A 7,477-nucleotide genomic window follows, 5' to 3' on the forward strand; every position below is an offset into this window, starting at 1 on the left:
ATGGGGGAGTGACTCCTTCCCTCCCAGTTGGGACATGTTGGGAGCTGCTCCTTCTGATGGGGATGGAAGGGCTGAACCCACAGACCTGGTTGCTCCAGGGAGCAGGGGTGGCGAGGTGTAATGATGGGCCTTTTCGTCAGTGGACATGGGAGAGAATAGGCCTGGGGAGAGACATGCCCTTCATCCCTAGAAATAGGTCTCTTCTGGTTAGGACCAGGAGGGAGTGACTTGTGAACAACAGGACCAAATTATGCCCTCAGTAACTTCAGTGACTCACCAGACTCAGTCAGGATTCAGCTACTTGAGAGCAAGATCTGGCCACTCTGTCTCCAAGGCTGCCGCTTTGGCCTTAAATGTACTCAAAGGAAAATCAGAAGGACGTAGCAACACCCTCAGGTTGAACTCTCAAGACTTTGATCTGAAGCTGCATCTGATCTTTGACAGACGCGATTTCCTTAACAAAACAATTTGCAAAACACAACTGCTCACCTTCTGCCTCAGAACCTTGTCAGGCCGCAGTCTAGGACATAGTCTCCTGAATTCTAGTTTATTAAGAGCCATAAATACAATGGCTATGCTATTTTAGATATTTTACAGTTATTATATTGAAGAAATACTTGGCTCAGTTTTCTGATTCAGAGATTTAGACATAAGGACAAATGCTCTGCCTAGAGGGTCTCCATTATTCTTTTTGCCTTTTTACATCTAAGAGTCAAAGCTCTGCTGAGTACCAACATGATCAATGAACATAGTTAAAAGCACATCTAAAATGTAAAAAATGTGTACTATATGCATGGGAGGAAGATGTGGTTTTGTGGAAAAGTAAAAAATAATTTAGACAATTGAAACTAGAGGGAAAATTTAAGTAGATACAGTACTATGTAACAACCTCATTTGGAATTTGGCGATTTCTGCATGAGTTGGCCTTTGTTTTCTGTAGTAACATGAAAAAAATTACAAATATCCAGATATTGAGTTAAATATTAATCCTATGAATACTGTAATATCATGGCTTGAATAGTTAGATTTCTTCATTTAAGTAACATAACAGAAATTTCAGGGAACTGGGTCTGTGCATGGCCACAGAGATAATAAAAAATAAAACACACATACACAAAAAACCCAAACCCTTCCTGACCTAAAGTAGGCAAAGTATCTGAAACTTATTTATGGGAAGAAAAACAAGTCATCCAGTAATTTAGTCTTCATAGGATCTTTGTTGAGAATATGTTCTGAATTCCTGACCAATAATTGTGAATATGTTCTTTTGATACATGCACTCTCTGATGACTTTACCAACAGCTGTGGAAGGCTTCAAGATAAGAGTGGTGATTAACCTTAAATATTGTGGTTAAACTGCTCCACTCTAACAGTTGCAGCTGATCCTGTTGCACCTGGTCACAGAGGCAGGTCAGATAGGCTAGAAAAGAGAAAGAATTCTGTGTTTTCATTTACCTGTTACCGAGAGGTTAAATGTTGTCCTTCGAAATGTCTAGGAAACTTCCAAGGAAGGTAGTGGGAATCACATGCATGCCTCTGTGAGCACAAATTGGCCCACAAGGCCCACTAAAGGCAAGTAAGTTGTGGAGCTATAAAATCCTTTGAGATGCTGTTTATGAAAAGCTCTATAGAAATGTCAATACAATGCAGGAAATGTTTTTGAAACAGCATAGGAACGTTCTGCTTTCACATCACATTTTTCCCTCTCCAGCTTGGGAAATGCTGGGTGAGGAACCACAATGATTTCACTAATGGCTTATAAGCATTTTACAAAAACCTTTCATCCTGTATACAAGGGGGAGGGACCACAAAGCAACAACAGTAATGACAAATACTCGTATTTTGATAATGCTTTCATGGGTAATGTTCTAGAACCCTGTCTCATCACGCTTGGAATACACATTGTAGTTTATAGGCCAGCAGCTCTGTGGTGTTCAAAGCAAACTCAGAGCTAGCACTTTTACTGTTGAAATACCCCTTTTCAGAGAGCAATCCTCATAAGTAGTTGGATTCATCTTGAAACTGATGCAAGTGTAACCAAACTTCAGACCTCTGCATCAGCCTCTTCAGCTTGAGCTAAAAGCCCATGGGCTCTCAGCTAAGGCTGCAGAGCAAACCCATTCTTCCTCTCTGTAAGTGGTCTAAGTGCCACTAACATGGGACAGTGAACTGCACCCAGTAGATGTGTGGGTTACATAGGCACCAGTCCAGGACAGAGGAGAGGTAGTTTACTCCTCTCTTCAGTGGCAGCAGAGGCTGGGATAATCCACAATGGCTATGTCTACACTGGCGGGTTGTTGCGCCAGAAATATGCAAATGAGGTTAAGCGTGGAATATCGCCGAGCCTCATTTGCATACCTAATGAGCCGCCATTTTTGCAGAATAGGCTCTTGTGCCAGAAGGAGCATCTACACTGCCCCATCTTGTGCAAGAAAAACCCTCTTGTGCAATGCCGATTATTTTCAGGAATAACGGCATAGCTCAAGAGGGTTTTTCTTGCACAAGAAGGGGCAGTGTAGATGCTCCTTCTGGTGCAAGAGCCTCTTCCGCAAACATGGTGGCTCATTAGGTATGCAAATGAGGTTCAGCGATATTCCACGCTTAGCCTCATTTGCATATTTCTGACGCAACAACCCACCAGTGTAGACATAGCCAATGTGTGTTAAGGCAGCTTGCCTGGCTGAGCTAATTTGTGTCGCTGTTTCAATGGTCTCCTTAGACCAGATTTTTCAGGGGCACGGAATTCTTGGCATGTTAATCCTCTGCTACATACTCCTGCACCCTGTCTGCTTCCTGGAGTCCATCCCTCCAAAGCACGTAATAGGGATGTTAAATAGGTTAATTGATTAGTAGATTAACCTCATGAATTCTTATCGGTTACTCAACTATTCTATAGGCAGCCAGTGTGCTCTAGCCCCACTCCAGAGGAGCCCTCTTCCACTCTGCACTGCTGCCTCTGTGGTGGCAGGCAGGAGCAGGTCTGCTAAGGAAGCCTGTTTAAAAACCAACTTCCCTTGCAGACCAGCTGCCGGGGAGGGGTCTGAGCTCCCGGATCCGGCACGAGCCAGAACTGCCTGCCCACCTGGCTCCTAATAAACTTTAAATGCAGCGCCATAGCAGGGGTAGGTCGCAAGCCAGGGACTGAGCCAGGCTGCTGGCCAGCCTGCTAAAAAATTTACTGGCAAGGGATGGGGCAGAAATGTGTGTAGTCTATAGCATTAACTGTTAAACTTTTGCTTATTGGTTAATCAGTTACACTATTCCATCCCTAGCATGTAATAGCAGCTTTCTGCATTTCTATAGAGAACATGGTCTGAAAGTGTGGACACCAGGAGATGCTGATTTCTTACCTTGGTTTTTGATGTGGGATGTTGGGACATTTATGCCCTTTCCGTATTTCAGTTTTCCTCAGCTCTAAAGTGGGGATAATAATAGCAACCTCCCAGGGATGTTGTGAGGATTATTTGGTTAATGTCCAGTCCAGCATAAGTATTACTTGTTATTACAATACTTCCATTTTTCCCAGGATCCCAAATATTTCATAAGCATCAATTAAGCCTAACCACTCTCCTTGGGATGAAATAAGAATTGCCTCTATTTTACAGATAAGTAAACCAAGTCACTGCAACATAAGTTGCCTTGGGTCACAGAACATGACAGTTCCAATGCCAATTTCCTCCTCTAACCACTAGACTATACATCCTCTACAGCTTACCTGTGAAGGTCTGCTTCTTCCCTGTGCCCCTTTCTTGTGTGTTTATTTTTATCTCCATGTAATCCTCCCCAATTCATGAATCTCCTCGTGGGTGTTACACTCCATCATCTGTTCTGTGTCAGCTGCTATTGTGGGCCCCTGGTCAGCCTGAGAAAAGGGAAAAGGGAGTTTAAAGCCATATTTGTTCTCCTATGCCCTGTTTTTGTGCCAAGGATAGCACAGCTGCAATGATGCATTAAACCAGGGGTAGTCTATTTTTTGATCAAGGCCCACATTTCTTGCTCAAGGGATAGTCAAGGTCCAGACTCCAGATTTTTTTTTTTAACAATTACAATAATTAATAAACAAATAAAAAGATTTTGGGGTTCATTCAAAAGCATCTGGCGATACAGATTTGTCCCACCGTCTGCCAATTGATCACCTCTGCCTGAAAGCCAGGAGGCACGGCAGTTGTGAATTGTAACCCTCCTATGCCTGGAGAGGCAGCATTGACAAATTTGTGTACGTTTCTTCTTACTCCCCATGAGATGCAGCTACTTAACGAGCTGCAGAAAGTTTTGCTGAAATGGGTTACAGCATCATCTTTATCTGCCATCCCTGGATTTGTTTACACTGCAGTAAAAAAGACCTGTGGCATGGCCGTGGCTGGTCTGGGTCAGCTGACTTGGGTTGCGAGACCAAAAACTGAAGTGTAGTCATTCTGGCTTAGGCCGTACCGTGGGCTCTGAAACTACATAAAAGAGGAAGGGTGTCAGTGCCTGGGTGCCAGCCAGAGGTCAAACATCTACATTGCTATTTTTAGCCCCACAATGCAAGCCTGAGTCAATTGAGCTGGACTGTCAGCCTTCATGCTGCAGGGGGTGGCTTGTTTTGTTTTGCAATGAGATGTACCCCAAGGGCCTGTTTTTTGCAGAGATTTTGCAAGCGCACTCTACAGTGGTTAAAGAGAGGAAGCTGCCAGGGTTTGGCTTGCATTAAGGTTCCTGGTCATTCTTTTTCATAACTGCACATATTTCCCCAGTGAAAGAATTGCTGAAAATTTCCTTCCTCTACCCCAGCGCGAGAGGCCTAAATTTCATCATAGTCTTTACCTTTTATGGTACAAATATTCTTTGTCAGAAGTTTCCTCCACTTCAGCCACTTTCTCCATCTGGCTTTGTCTACACCTGTGAGTTTATAGCGCATGCAATGTGGTTACAGCACCAGAGCTGGGAGAGAGCTCTCCCAGTGCTGTAGGTAAACTAGCTGCATGAGGGGAGTAGCTCACAGTGTTGAGAGTCTGTTTACACTGGCTGCTGTAACTTGCTGTGCTTGGGAGGATAGGTGGAGATTTAGACCTCTGAGTAAGAAAGTTACAGCGCAGTATCTTGCCAATGTAGACAAGCCCTGTACCTCCCTCCACAGAACTGGCTTCCAACTTGCAAGGCTATGCCTCACCTGGCCTGGAGCCATTGTCTGGCCTGTACAAGACACTGTTAGAGCCACAGCACCACCTAGGGGAGCATTGGAAAAGAAAAAAAAATTCTCACCTACTTCTGGGGGCAGCTAGTGGAGCTCGGACAACAGGCAGCAAGGCCCACTGGAAAGGGGTATAACAATAGGTAGGATTTGCAGGGATCAAAAATGGATTTGGAGGGGTCCTGAGCAATGTTCCCTCTAATCTTTTTCATCCATGTGTGGAATAAATTTTGTATGTGCACTGAGGCATGTGTGAATGTGCCCCGTCAGTAAAAACAAAAAAACCCAGCTATGAGAGCTCTGCTAATCAGCTGGACAGCATTTGAATCTCTTCTGAGGGGTAACACAGGCACTCAGCTTACAGGGCACATAAGACTCCTTTGATCATCAGGTCAGATAGAAATGTTCAGAACATTTCTAATTGCTGAAAACTAAACACACTTGCCCTGTCCACCACTCACTTCTCCCCACCTCCATCGCTCACTCTCACGCCCCCTCCCCCTTTGCTCACTCCTCCCTCTCCTGGGACTCACATGCTGCCTACAGAGCCAGGCTGAGAGGAGCTGACGCAGAGTCTGCCTGCCTGCCCACCCAATCAGGACATAGCAGGGGTTTGTCAATCCCTGTAGTGAAGTACCAAGACTAGGGCAATTGGGGGTCAGTCCTCAGGGGAACAGGCCATAGTGGGGTGGTGTCAGTCCCTGTAGTAAGGAACCAGGGAAACATTGATCTCTGTAGTGAGAGGCTGGGGCAATTGGGGCTAGGAATGTGAAGGACTAGTTGACTAGTCAACTATTCGATAAGCAAATGCTTTTCAGATAGTTGACACACTAATCGACTAGTTGCTTCCACCCAGCCACCCCTTGCTGCCTCTATCGGAAAGAGGCAGCAAGCGGAGTGGAAAGAGAAGGAGGTGGTTCAAAGCAGCAGTGCCACATGGAGCCTGGGACAAGATCCTGGGCTCCACATGGCACTGCCACTTTGAAATGCCACATGCAGCTGGGCCATGCATTTCAAAGCGCCAGCACTGCATGGAGCCCGGGGTCTGCCGCTTTGAAAAGCCTGACACTGGGCTTCCCATGGCTTTTCAAAGCAGCAGCACCGCATGGAGCCCGTGCTCAACGGGGAACTCAGAGTCCCCAGCTGACCTCAGGGTCCATGCGGCGCTGCCGCTTTGAAATGCTGCGGGGAGCACAGGGCCAGTGGGGGACACACTGGCCCCATGCTCCCCACAGTGCTTTTGCCTTTGAAGTTTAGCACCAGCCCTGGCGCTGTTGCTACACTTCAAAGCTGGAAGTGCCCTTATCGACTAATCGAATAGTTGACGCAACTTGCATTGACTATTCGATTAGCCAATTAATCTAAATTTAACATTCCTAATTGGGGCATGGTGGGGCAGAAGGAAGTATGGACAGGAATCCCCGCCCCCCCCAAGCAGTAGCACCTACCTCTTGGAGCTCAGCCTGGCAGCCAGCCATTGTTCTTTATTGGGCATCAGTGGCTGAGCAGAGAGTAGCTCCTTCACTTGGCTCGAGCCACAGCTGTTGCTCTTCCCGCCAGCAGTGGCAGGGGCCTATTACTGCAGCCATTTGGACTTTTAGCATCAGGGTCAGAGGTGCTGGCAACTGTAGATCTGGAAAGCTGGCCCACAGTGTAAAAGTAGGGTGTTTTTGAAAGGGCATCTTGAGACTCCCTTTGACTTTTGCCAGCCAATCTCAGAGCATCACCATAGTTGGAAAAAGCCATTCACACATCCTTCTAACTCAGAGGTTCTCAGACTTCACTGCACCTGGACCCCCTTCTGACCACAAAAATTATAACAATCACAGGAGTGAGGGGGACCAAAGGTTGAGCCTGCCTGAGCATATGCCCCAGCAAGTTTAACGCCAGTCCTGGTGACTCCATTAAAATGGGGTTGCAACCCACTTTAGGGTGCTGACCCACAGTTTGAGACCCCTTATAAAATCAGCTGGATAGCATGTGCAAGAGACAGCCATCGAAGGAATGGCAACATTAAAGAGTAAATTGGAAAGGGTGTCTCATTTGGGTGGATGTTGGCTAGACAATAAAACATTAAGGAAACACCAAGGTATCTGGTCAGTATTTTAAGGGTCTTGCTGAGTGAAGCTCTTAGTTGTCAGGTCACTGGTTCAGATAAACATACTTATCCAAAGTGTATCCGGCTTTATGCACAGATCTCATGAGACAAGCCTAACTTTCATCCTGGAAATGCCACAAGAACAGCTGTTTCCTGCCCTAAAGCAGGAAATGCAAGAGACACAAATGCAAAATAATAAAACCAAA

Source organism: Pelodiscus sinensis, chromosome 17 (assembly GCF_049634645.1).
Source record: "Pelodiscus sinensis isolate JC-2024 chromosome 17, ASM4963464v1, whole genome shotgun sequence".
Taxonomy (NCBI): domain Eukaryota; kingdom Metazoa; phylum Chordata; order Testudines; family Trionychidae; genus Pelodiscus; species Pelodiscus sinensis.